Consider the following 14,067-nt stretch of genomic DNA (forward strand, 5'->3'; position numbering starts at 1 on the left):
GTAATAAATCATTAATACTGGTTGGTCTATAATCATACAAAGTCATTCATAAAAAAACAATCAAAAGCCCCGAGCCAATAAATACTGAGAGGATTGACTCAAGAACAAATCAAATTTCGTTAGGGACTCCGTTGTAGAAGTCAAACTTAACCATTAATCGAGAAGTGATGGGAGCAATAGAACCTGTGAATATCATTTAGTTTAGTTTTAATTTCATTTAGGTTTATCAAATTTCAATAAAATAAGGAGTTTTTATGTCACATTACGGAGGACCTCGTTTCAAAAAAATACGTCGTCTGGGGGCTTTATCGGGACTAACTAGTCAAAAACCTCGAGCTGAAAGCGATCTTAGAAACCAATCGTGCCCCGGTAAAAAATCCCAATATCGTAAATGTTTAGAAGAAAAAAAAATTGTACTTTCATTATCATCTTATAGAACAACAATTACTTAAATACGTTCGTATCGCCGGAAAAGCCAAAGGATCAACAGGTCAGGTTTTACTACAATTACTTGAAATGCGTTTGGATAACATACTTTTTTGATTGGGTATGGCTTCGACTATTCCCCAAGCCTGCCAATTGGTTAACCATAGACATATTTTAGTTAATGGTCGTATGGTAGATATACCAAGTTATCGCTGCAGACCCTAAGATATTATTACAGTAAGGGATGAACAAAAATCTAGGGCTCTGGTTCAAAATTATCTTGATTCAACCTCCCCTGAGGAATTGCCAAAACATTTAATGCTTCACCCATTTCAATATAAAGGATTAATCAATCAAATAATAGATAGTAAATGGGTCTGTTTGAAAATAAATGAATTGCTAGTTGTAGAATATTATTCTCGTCAGACTTAAACCGAACTAAAATAACAAGAACAGTGGTTCAGACACCCCCTACTACGTTAAAATACCCGAGGTAAGAGGTTTTGATTCGAGGATTTTTCTCCCCTTCATGTATCATAGATTAGTAGAGCAATTTTCATTCCTTGTCCCTTCTTTACATTACAATATTTTCCAAACCGTAGAAATTAGTATTAGGAATTGAGAATCTATATGAAAGAGAGGGCAAACTGTTGGAATAATAGTATCCGTTGTTCTTTGTTGCATTGCGATCAGTAACATTGGTGAATTAGGTAAAGGGTACGGAAAGAGAGGGATTCAAACCCTCGGTAAACAAAAGGCTACATAGTAGTTCCAATGCTATGCCTTCTCCTACATAAGGATTATGGTTCAGAAACCAAGTGAATAGTGAGTTATTCATATTCGATTTTTGGATAGATAGGTACACTATTTTTTTTTAATAGAAAAACTTTTATTAAATTAAAGATAAGCCCTTCCTTTGACGCTGGGGAAAATTTTTTTTTTTTTTTTTGAAAAACAATAGATAAAGATTTATGTTTGTGAAGATGACACTCCTCGCCTTTTCTAATATTTATACCAGGTTAAATCACTAAATTGGAATGAATACATCGAGTACTCTATTTTTTTGAGACTATGTTTAATGGATACTTTTAGATCATTATGATATTTAGTTTAGATCATTCGTCCATTTTCATAAAAATTCTAAAATGACTTTCCAGTTTTAGATCTTTCAACCCCTTATCCCAACTTTGGACCCATAGATTTATTCCAAATTCAGGAAACGTCCTTGGGTTTTTATATTTGATTTATAGCATATACCCATTATACAAACAACATAAAATGGATGGTTAGTCTATTTTCATCTATCATAGAATGATTATTCGCTTCCTTTTCTTCTCTCTTTGAATCATAATTCGATCAAAACTTCTCTAATCATCCTATTCTAAAGGAAAAATTCTTTGATTCTTCAACTTCGATGAAATAGGAATAGTTCATTTCATTCTTTTACTACTACTATTATATTACTACTATATTTATATTAATATATTTTACTATATTTACATTTGAATGAAATATAATCGAATTCAAATATTTCTTAGTTTTTATTGATTCCTGTCAAAAAGAAAAGAAAGAATTTGAGTAGAAGGTCTTCTTTTTTAATGACTCTGTTTTTATGTTATTTCGTACTGTCCAATGCACTTTGTTTGGGGATTATTTTCTCATAACACGAAGGGTAATTCAAAGAAATTATAGAATGGATTTTTTCCTATGTCTAGATCTAGAATAAATGGAAATTTTATTGATAAGACCTTTTCAATTGCAGCCAATATCTTATTGCGAATAATTCCGACAACTTCGGAAGAGAAGGAGGCATTCTCCTATTACCAAGATGGTGCGATTTGATTCTTTTATTTATTTATTATTATTTTCTTTCTTATTCAGTTATTATATTAGTTATTATATTATATTTTATTATGTTATAATAAATTATAAAAATATATAATAAATTAATTATATTATAAATTAATTAATTAATTAATAATATATTTATTATATATATTTAATATATTTATTATAATTATAAATAATTATATAATTATAATAAATTACAATTATCAATTATAAAGTTATAAATCAATTTTACTTTTTTTATATATTTTCTTTTTTTTTTATAGTTATACTTTTTTATTTTACTGCTCTCAATCTTAGGAGAAAGACACTCAGAGTAGAAAGAAAAAAAAATTATTGAAATAAATCTATGCTTGTTGAAGGTGAAGTTTGTAAATAAAACAAGCCTTTCTGTCATGTATCCCCGATTAATGCAGCCTCAGATGCTTCAATTGTCGATTTTAGAGTTTTCGGTTTTTCTAGACAAAATAAAGCAAATTAATGAGAAAACTTTGGAATTTTGAAGAACTGGACCAGATGGTAATATGTTATGAGTTCAAGAATAAAATTCTAGAAAAAGAAATTCAAATACGAACAGGAATCAAAGAGAATAAAAATATAGAAAAGTGTTGGTTGTTGTTCTTGTAATTCAAGTTTTGTATCAAATCCTTTAACTAATTTTAATCCAAATAATTTAGCACTCAAACTCAAATATCCAGCAGCCAAAATCAATTTTCCAGAAACTCCAAATATGGAATAAATAATCAACACAGCAGCAGTTACAAGAAATTCCCAGCAACAAACTTCAACACCAATTTTCAACAAACCGATATATATATTTTTTTTAATATTCGGCTTTCTGCTTTTCTTTTTTTTTTTCTTTTTTTTTTTTTGAATAGATGAATGCAAATATTTAAGACTTAAACAGAAAAGAAAAATCAACAAAAACCAAAATTTAACAAGAACAATGATGAAAAAAAAACAACCAACAAACTAGGAAACAAAAATTCGATAAAACTAGGAAATCCTAATTCAACTAGGAATGAATTTTTTTCCTTTTTTTTAAATGATGCAGAACATGTATGGGATGGATGCAACCTTAACCTAATGCTAAAATTGCAGAATAACACAAAAAAAACAAATAAAACAAATAAAGATAGATCAAACCTGAACAAAACTAGGCTTTGATACCAAATGATACGAACCTAGGACAACCTGCTCCTAAACCCGTATTATATTAGCCCGAATCTCAATTAAGTTCAAGTTATAATGGAATGGACCTCAACCCCTAACCAACCTGTGGTTAGAAACCTTGGTATAATGTAGACGCCACAACAGGGGATGGAAAACCTATTGATAAGTCAAGCTAAAACAACCAATTCTCTAATGGTGTTTTAGGTGTTCTCAAAGAACAAAGAGATAATTAATCTCACAAGTGTTTTCTCAATCAAATCAAAGTTGTATTCTTATTGAAAAATAAGCCTTTAAATAGGCTTTGAAAAGACAACTTAAAAAACCTAGAACATAAAGAAAACTGGCCACCACACATAAAGAAACCTAGTTGGCCGAAACTATACTTCCTTTCCTAATCTAAGTTTTATTAATTAATTCCTTTATATTAAATTAGGAATTAATTAATTTACAATGGAAAGAATAAAACAAAAAAGCCTTCCTAAAGTTATTTGTCCAGAAAATAAATAAATAAAAGCCAAAAAGTAATGGTAGTTTCCTAAAACAAAAAGTAAAAACAAATTAGGAAACTAAAAATGCTAGCTTTTTTGATCAAGTTGACTTTGATCAATCTTTGACCTCTTTGAGCTTCAAATCAGCTTCTGGATGCTTTGTAGGATGCCAAATAAGCTGAATATGAAGTCCCACACGTTACCCATGCTTGGAAAAATAAGAAAAGGCTAATACAGTAAAATACAGTAAAGCCAGCAAGCAATACAGCAAATTCGGCCAAATTGTTGATGTTGTCCGTACAAGCCCTTTTTGATTGCATTTGAGGCTGCTTTAACTTGATTCCATGACCTCTTAAGTATATGTATTGAATCCATAAAGCATTGGAACCATTTCATGCTTCCCGGACTCCAAAAATGTACCAAAACCGTCACCCGGGTCCGTACCAGTCTCCAGCACTTGTATCAGCAAAACAGGTCTTGGTTCTTTGGTCATGATCATTCCTTATTGATTATGATTTATCCTTTGAATAAGTACAGCAAGGTTATCCTTGAACTTCTTGGCTTGTGCTATAGTGATTGGTCCCACCTCCATCCGTAACGGATCGGCACCCCAGCGGGTTGTCGGTTGTACGGGTTCGGGAGGATTCGCATCAACTGATCTTGATTTGAGGACAAATCCTTTTCAAGAGGAGGGGAATGATGTGATTCCTTCCGAGCCTGCTCAACTGATAACTCGCTGGGGTACTGACTCGACACGGATGAAGACTAGGCCAATCACAAGAGCTCAAATTAAGAGATTTAAGGAAAACCTGGGAGCATTTATACAGGGGGTAATCAATCTCAATAAAGCTTGTTCATACTTGAAGATACAAAGCCTATTCTAAGCATCCAAGTGGTGGAAGCTGATACGGGCCCGGGTAGCAGTTTTGGTGCAAATATGGACAACGGGCAGCATGAAATGGTTCCAACTCTTTATGGATTCAACACATATGTCTAAGAGGATATGGAATCAAGTCAAGGCAGCTTCAAAGGCATTCAAAAAAAGGTTGTACGGACAACTTCAAATTTGGCCTGTTTTTTACTGTATTTTATGCTGGCTTTACTGTATTTTGCTGAGTTGGCTTTTTCTTCCTCTTCCAAGCGTGGGCAACGTGTGGGACTTCATATTCAGCTTATTTTGCATCCTAAAAAGCATATTGGAGCTGATTTGGAGCTTAATTTGGTCAAAGATTGGTCAAAGTCAACTTAGTCAAAAAGCTAGTATTTAGTTTCCTAATTTGATTCTACTTTTCGTTTTAGGAAATTACCATTACTTTTTATTTTTTATTATTTATTTTCTGGAACAATAAGTTTAGGAAAGTTATTATTTTATTATTTTCATTGTAAATTAATTAATTCCTAATTCAAAATAAAGGAATTAATTAATCCAAATTAGATTAGGAAAGGAGTGAGAATTTCGGCCACCATAGGAAACTACTTTATACGGTCGGTTTTCCCTTTATTTTTAGGGTTTTATTTCATGGCTTTGTAGCCTATTTAAAGGCTTATTTTTCAATAAGAAGGAAGCTTGAATTTTATACAGAAAATTATTTGTGGATTGAATTCTCTTTGTTCTTTTGAACACCTAAAACACCATTAGTGAATGAGTGTTTTAGTTTTAACTTATCAATAGGATTTCCATCACCTATTGTGGCGTCTTCATTATATACCCAGGTTTCTAATCACAGGTTGGTTAGGGGTCAAGGTGACCATTAGAACTTGAACATAATTCGATCCGGGCTAATATAATACAGGTTTAGGAGCAGGTCATCCTAGGTTCGTATCAGAGCTTGTCCATACTTGAAGATGTTGAAGTGTGGCAATTTTGCCACTTGATGGTGCATGTCACCGGCTAGCATGCACACCTTGGTATCAAATCCTTTCCTTTTATGAGTTTATATTTTTTGTATGTTTTTAATTGATTCAAGGTATATTTTGATAATGTTTTGTGCCTAAGTTATGTATGCAAAATTATAGGCAAAATTATGCACAAAAGAGTAGGAATGTTATGCTTGAAGTGCCTATGGTGCTGGATTCATAATTTCCAGCAACATAGTTCCACTATTTATCTTATATCTCAGGTTGCAAATGGAGTTTTGGGCTGAAATTTTGAGGGATGTCTACAGACATATATAGAAGACTATGGTTTAAATTGCAGGTCAAAATGACATGGGAAAGTCCATTTTCTATTCCAAACAGATTGCTGTATCTGATGGGCCCAGTATGCAGAGTATGGGCCAGTTTTGGAGCTGTTTGGCCCATGATCCGGTTCCAGAACTTTCCTAGCTCTTGGAAAAATATTTATTGATGACCAAGGATGCTTCAAACCAAGTTTCATAAGCAGATACAAAGGGGAACTAAGTAGGTGAAGCTAGTTTGGTTGTTTACCCAAACTAGTTAAACAATAGGAACTTAGTTCAAACCATGTGCCACTTTTTACTATATTTGGAATAGACATGTTGCAGCTGGTTTTTGACTCTTTTGTGTATGAAAAGTTAGGTGTTGACCATTTTACTTTTTAAATTTCAAATACTTTACTCATTTTGTAAGCTCACATGCTTGGCATGTGTGAACTAGTTGTAATTTCAAGCTTATATTGTAAAATGAATGAAATGGCTACACATCTAAGCCTTATTTTCAAAAGCCAACGTGTTCCTCTTCTTCTCATCTCTTCTTCAACACCTTAGAAGACTTTAGGAACCCTAAAAACCAGAAAACACCATAACCAAAACCTAAAAACACAACTCACACACAACCATTCCCAAGAGCATCACCAAAAGCTTGCTTGTTGCTAACACTTCAAGCTAGCTTGCTCTTGGTCATAACCTTCTCACCCCAACAAAGTGGTATCAGAGCAAGGCATATTTTTTGTGATATTTGTGAGGTTTTTGGGCTGGTTCGTTCCTTGAGAGTGAAGAGATACTTGAAAGCACAAATATATTTTCATATTCCTTCATACTAGAAATCAACATTCACATGGCTTCTTCAAGTTTTTCAACTCCTTCTCCTCCTATCTTCAATGGGGAGAACTACAACATTTGGAGTATCAAGATGCAAGCCTACTTGAAGGCTTATGGTCTTTGGGAGGTCACCATAAATCCCCAAGAACCCGAGCCTTTGAGACAAGGGGCAACGGTCAACCAAATCAAGCACCATGAGGAGGAATTGGCTAAAGGTTTCAAGGCTCTCACCGCCATTCATTCTTGTATTAGTGATACCATTTTCTCAAGGATAATGGCATGTGAGAGTGCCAAAGAAGCTTGGGACAAACTTCAAGATGAGTTCCAAGGGAGTGCAAGGACAAGGCAAATGCAAATCCTTAACCTAAGGAGGGAGTTTGAGACTATCAAGATGAAAGACAAAGAAACGGTTAAGGAGTTCACCACAAGGCTTCTTAATGTGGTGAATCAAATTAGGGTGCTAGGTGAAAGATTAAGTGACCAAAGGATTGTGGAGAAGGTGTTAGTCTTCTTGCCCGAGAGGTTTAAAGCTAAGATATCTTCATTGGAGGAGTCAAGGAACCTAAATGAAATTTCCTTGACCGAGTTGGTGAATGCCTTGCAAGCTACAGAGCAAAGGAGGAGGATTAGACATGAAGAATCAATGGAGGCTGCATTTGTGTCTAAACAACATCAAAAGACACAAAATCAAAAGAAGAACAAGCTTAAGGTCATAAAGGAGAAAGGTGAAACTAGCAAACCCGATAGGAAGTCCTATGAACCTTGTCACCATTGCAAGAAGAAAGGTCATCATCCAAGAAGGTGTTGGTGGAGGCCGGATGCATTTTGCCATAAATGCCAACAAAAGGGTCATGTGGAGAGAGTATGCAAGGCAAACAAGAAAGATAAGCAACAAGCAAATGTTGCTAAAGATAATGCAAGTGATAGTGAATCCGAAGAGTTGTTTGTTGCTACTTGTTTTAGTAGCATCAAGAATGATGAAGGATGGATCATTGATAGTGGAGCAACACACCATATGTCTCACAAGCATGAGTGGTTCAAAAACTTGGATAGGAGCAGCCACAACAAAGTCAAAATTGGAAATGGAGCCTTGATGGAAGTGAAAGGCAAAGGAGATGTGGTGATACACACCACCAAAGGTATCAAAACTATCCATGATGTTCTCTATGTACCTTCTTTATGTGAGAACTTACTTAGTGTAGGTCAAATGCTTGAGAACAAATATGCATTACACTTCTCAAACATGACATGCACTATAGTTGATCCACATGGAAATGAATTAATGTGTGTTGGAATGAAGAACAAGAATTTTAGGTTGAATATGGATGAAAATGGTGCATCGGTTGCATTGAACACCAAAGTTGAGAACACCTCTCAACTTTGGCATAAAAGACTAGGCCATGCTAACTTTAAGTCATTGGTAGGCACACATGAACTTGTTAGAGACATGCCATTGGTGGAGAAGCAAGAACATGTGTGTGAAGTGTGTCAAAAAGGAAAGCATACTAGGCTAGCATTTCAATCTTGTTCTTGGAGATCAAAGGAGAAGCTAGGACTTATACATTCGGATATTTGTGGTCCTATGAGTGTTCCATCCTTAAATGGCAGCAAGTATTTCATAACTTTCATTGATGATTACTCAAGAATGTGTTGGGTGTATTTCCTTGAAAGAAAATCACAAGCTTTGGAGAAGTTTGTAGAATTTATGAAGTTAGTGCAAAATCAATCCGGTTGCACTATAAAGGTGTTAAGGACGGACAATGGTGGGGAATACACAAGTGAGGCTTTCAAACAACTTTGTAAGGATCATGGTATAGTTCATCAATTCACTACACCATATACACCACAACAAAATGGTGTATGTGAAAGGAAAAACCGTACCATCATGGAGATGGCTAGATGTTTGTTGTTTGAAAGTGGCTTGCCAAAGAAGTTTTGGGCCGAAGGAGTTAATACATCCATCTACATCCAAAATAGGCTTTACTCCAAGTCTTTGAGGAGTAAAACCCCATTTGAGCTTTGGTTTGGATATAAGTCTTCTCTTGATCATCTAAGGGTATTTGGAAGCATTTGTTACATCCTAGTACCACAAAAGAAGAGAGGAAAGCTTGATGAAAGGTCACAAGTTGGTGTTTTGGTTGGCTATAGTGATGTGACCAAGGGATATAGAGTGTATAACTTGGAAACCAAGAAACCGGTGATAAGTAGAGATGTGAAAGTTGATGAGGAAGCTAAATGGGTTTGTAGTAAGGAGGAGTTGGCTAGTATGGATGAAGACAATCGGCTTGAAGCTCATGATAATGATGAGGAACAAGGAAATGATTAAGGTGCTGCCCATGATGATGAATATGATGAGAATGAGCTAGAAATCTCCATAGGGGCTGATTTGGAGATTGGTGATGGTGTGAGAGGCACAAGACCTCTTAATGAGATTTATGAAAGGTGTAATGTGGCATTGAGTGATCCAATCAATGTCCATGAGGCTATGGCAAGAAAAGAGTGGAGACAAGCCATGCAAGATGAAATCGATGTGATAAACAAGAATGACACTTGGATCTTGGTAACAAAACCGAAGGGAAAGAATGCTATTGGGGTGAAGTGGATCTTTAGGACCAAGTACAATCCGGATGGGTCCATAAATAAGCACAAGGCAAGGCTTGTTGTCAAAGGATATGCACAACAAGCCGGTGTGGATTATGGAGAGACTTTTGCACCGGTTGCAAGGATGGAAACTATAAGACTTCTTCTTGCAATTTCGGCACAAAAGTCTTGGAAAGTATATCACCTTGATGTGAAGTCAGCCTTCTTGAATGGAATATTGAAGGAGGAGGTCTATGTTGTGCAACCCGAAGGATTTGTGAAGAAAGGAAGTGAAGAGAAGGTATACAAGCTACACAAGGCCTTGTATGGCCTTAAACAAGCTCCTAGGGCATGGTATGCCAAGATAGATGGTTTTTTGACAAAGCATGGATTTAGGAGGAGTCCTAATGAGCCTACATTGTATATTAGGACTCATGGTTGCATGGTGTTGGTGTCTCTTTATTTGATGACCTCCTAGTGACCGGTGGTAATGAGAAAGAAGTGAGCAACTTCAAAGGTGAGCTAGAATTGAACTTTGAGATGTCTAGCCTTGGAGAGATGAAATACTTTCTTGGAATTGAAGTTGTCCAATCATCCAAGGGCATCTTCATATCTCAAGAAAGCTATGTGAAGAAGTTGCTCAAGAAGTTTGACATGGAGGATTGTAATAGCGTTGCCACACCTATGAATGAAGGCACCAAGTTGGTGAAGGATGATGATTCTTCAAAGGTAAATCCTTCCATCTATAGAAGTTTAATTGGTAGCCTTTTATATGTATGCTCTACTGGACCGGATATCATGTTTAGTGTGGCTGTTTTGTCAAGATTTATGCATAGTCCATCACAAAATCATCTTAGTTGTGCAAAAAGAATCCTAAGGTATTTGAAAGGTACTAGTGATTTTGGTATATGGTACAAGGATGGCATAAATGAAGCTTTGCTTGGTTATAGTGATAGTGATTGGGCTGGTTCTTTGGATGATAGCAAGAGCACATCGGGCTACATTTACACTCTTGGAAATGGTCCTTTCTCATGGAATTCCAAGAAGCAACAAACCGTTGCATAAAGCACCGCGGAAGCCGAGTATATTGCTTGCTCAAGTTGTGCTAATCAAGGTGTTTGGCTTAGGAAATTATTGGAGGACTTGAGCTTGAAGCAAGAGGAAGCCACGGTGATATTGTGTGACAATACTTCAGCAATAGCAATTGCACAAAATCCAGTCCAACATGGGAGGACCAAGCACATACCGGTCAAGTATCATTCCTTAAGGGAATTTGAAGCAAGTGGTGAAGTGAAGTTGGAGTATGTGACTTCCGAGGAGAACTTGGCGGATATCTTCACCAAGCCATTGGGAAAGAAGAGATTTGACATATTGAGAGGACTTCTCAATGTCTCATACAAAATTGCCAAGGAGGAGTGTTGAAGTGTGGCAATTTTGCCACTTGATGGTGCATGTCACCGGCTAGCATGCACACCTTGGTATCAAATCCTTTCCTTTTATGAGTTTATATTTTTTATATGTTTTTAATTGATTCAAGGTATATTTTGATAATGTTTTGTGCCTAAGTTATGTATGCAAAATTATAGGCAAAATTATGCACAAAAGAGTAGGAATGTTATGCTTGAAGTGCCTATGGTGCTGGATTTATAATTTCCAGCAACATAGTTCCACTATTTATCTTATATCTCAGGTTGCAAATGGGGTTTTGGGCTGAAATTTTGAGGCATGTCTACAGACATATATAGAAGACTATGGTTTAAATTGCAGGTCAAAATGACATGGGAAAGTCCATTTTCTATTCCAAACAGATTGCTGTATCTGATGGGCCCAGTAAGCAGAGTATGGGCCAGTTTTGGAGCTGTTTGGCCCATGATCCGGTTCCAGAACTTTCCTAGCTCTTGGAACAATATTTATTGATGACCAAGGATGCTTCAAACCAAGTTTCATAAGCAGATACAAAGGGGAACTAAGTAGGTGAAGCTAGTTTGGTTGTTTACCCAAACTAGTTAAACAATAGGAACTTAGTTCAAACCATGTGCCACTTTTTACTATATTTGAAATAGACATGTTGCAGCTGGTTTTTGACTCTTTTGTATATGAAAAGTTAGGTGTTGACCATTTTACTTTTTAAATTTCAAATACTTTACTCATTTTGTAAGCTCACATGCTTGGCATGTGTGAACTAGTTGTAATTTCAAGCTTATATTGTAAAATGAATGAAATGGCTACACATCTAAGCCTTATTTTCAAAAGCCAACGTGTTCCTCTTCTTCTCATCTCTTCTTCAACACCTTAGAAGACTTTAGGAACCCTAAAAACCAGAAAACACCATAACCAAAACCTAAAAACACAACTCACACACAACCATTCCCAAGAGCATCACCAAAAGCTTGCTTGTTGCTAACACTTCAAGCTAGCTTGCTCTTGGTCATAACCTTCTCACCCTAACAGAAGATACAAAGCCTATTCTAAGCATCCAAGTGGTGGAAGCCGATACGGACCCGGGTAGCAGTTTTGGTGCAAATATGGACAACGGGCAGCATGAAATGGTTCCAATGATTTATGGGTTCAATACATATTCCTAAGAGGTCATGGAATCAAGTTAAAGCAGCCTCAAATGCAATCAAAAAGGGCTTGTACGGACAGCATCAACAATTTGGCCGAATTTGCTGTATTGCTTGCTGGCTTTACTGTATTTTACTGTATTAGCCTTTTCTTATTTTTCCAAGCAGTGCAACGTGTGGGACTTCATATTCAGCTTATTTGGCATCCTACAAAGCATCTAGAAGCTGATTTGGAGCTCAAAGAGATCAAAGATTGATCAAAGTCAACTTGATCAAAAGGCTAGCATTTTTAGTTTCCTAATTTGTTTTTACTTTTTGTTTTAGGAAACTACTACTACTTTTTGGCTTTTATTTATTTATTTTCTGGACAAATAACTTTAGGAAGGTTTTTATTTTATTCTTTCCATTGTAAATTAATTAATTCCTAATTTAATATAAAGGAATTAATTAATCAAACTTAGATTAGGAAAGGAAGTATAGTTTCGGCCAACTAGGTTTCTTTATGTGTGGTGGCCGGTTTTCTTTATGTTCTAGGGTTTTATTTCATGGCTTTATAGCCTATTTAAAGGCTTATTTTTCAAGAAGAATATAACTTTGATTTGATAAAGAAAATACTTGTGAGATTAATTATCTCTTTGTTCTTTGAGAACACCTAAAACACCAATAGAGAATTGGTTGTTTTAGCTTAACTTATCAATAGGTTTTCCATCCCCTATTGTGGCGTCTACATTATGCCAAGGTTTCTAACCATAGGTTGGTTAGGGGTTGAGGTCCATTCCATTAGAACTTGAACTTAATTGAGATCCGGGCTAATATAATACGGGTTTAGGAGCAGGTCGTCCTAGGTTCGTATCACCCATGGATTAGCAAGTTCCTATTTGGAAGGCTGCAACTTCTTAACCGCCGTAGTTTCTACTCCTGCTGATAGTTTAGCACACTTTTTGTTGTTACTATGGGCCCTAAAGCACAAGGAGATTTTACTCGTTGGTGTCAATTAGGCGGTCTGTGGACTTTTGTTGCTCTTCACGGTGCTTTCTGAATAATAGATTTCATGTTACGTCAAGTTCCACTTGCTTGATCTGTTTAATTACGACCTTATAATGCAATCGCATTCTTCGATCCAATTGCGTCTTTTGTTTCTGTATTCCTGATTTATCCGCTAGGTCAATCTGGTTGGTTCTTTGTGCCAAGTTTTGGTGTAGCGGCTATATTTCAATTCATCCTTTTTTTCCAAGGGTGTCATAATTGGACATTGAACCCATTTCATATGATGGGAGTTCCTGGGGTATTGGGCACTGCTCTACTATGCGCTATTCATGGTGCTACCGTAGAAAATACTTTATTTGAAGATGGTGATGGTGCAAACACATTCTGGGCTTTTAACCCAACTCAAGCTGAAGAAACTTATTTAATGGTCACCGCTAACCGCTTTTGGTCCCAAATCTTTGTTGCTTTTTCCAATAAACGTTGGTTACATTTCTTTATGTTATTTGTACCAGTAACTGGTTTACGGATGAGTGCTCTTGGAGTAGTCGGTCTAGCCCTAAATCTACTTGCCTATCACTTCATTTTTTAGGAAATCCGTACAGCGGGAGATTCAAAATTTGATACTTTCTACACCAAAAGTATTCTCTTAAACGAAGGTATTCATGCTTGGATGGTGGCTCAAGATTAGCCTCATGAAAACCTTATATTCCCTGAGGAGGTTCTACCCTACGGAAACGCTCTTTAATGGAACTTTAGCTTTAGTTGATCGTGACCAAGAAACCACCGGTTTCGCTTCATGGGCTGGAAATGCCCGACTTATCAACTTATCCAGTAAACTACTGAGGGCTCACGTAGCTCATGCCAGATTAATCTTATTCTAGGCCAGAGCAATGAACATATTTGAAGTGGCTCATTTCGTACCAGAGAAGCCAATGTACAAACAAGGATTAATTTTACTTCCCCACCTAGCTACTCTAGGTTGGGGGGTAGGTCCTAGGGGGG

At 36.1% G+C, this 14,067-nt stretch overlaps 1 pseudogene; it reads left to right on the plus strand.

The window, feature by feature from the left end:
- The first annotated feature begins 254 nt into the window (after positions 1 to 254).
- On the plus strand, positions 255 to 858 carry LOC125423710 (small ribosomal subunit protein uS4c-like; annotated as a pseudogene).
- The last annotated feature ends 13,209 nt before the right edge of the window (positions 859 to 14,067 follow it).

Source organism: Ziziphus jujuba, chromosome 7 (genome assembly GCF_031755915.1).
Source record: "Ziziphus jujuba cultivar Dongzao chromosome 7, ASM3175591v1".
Lineage (NCBI taxonomy): Eukaryota > Viridiplantae > Streptophyta > Magnoliopsida > Rosales > Rhamnaceae > Ziziphus > Ziziphus jujuba.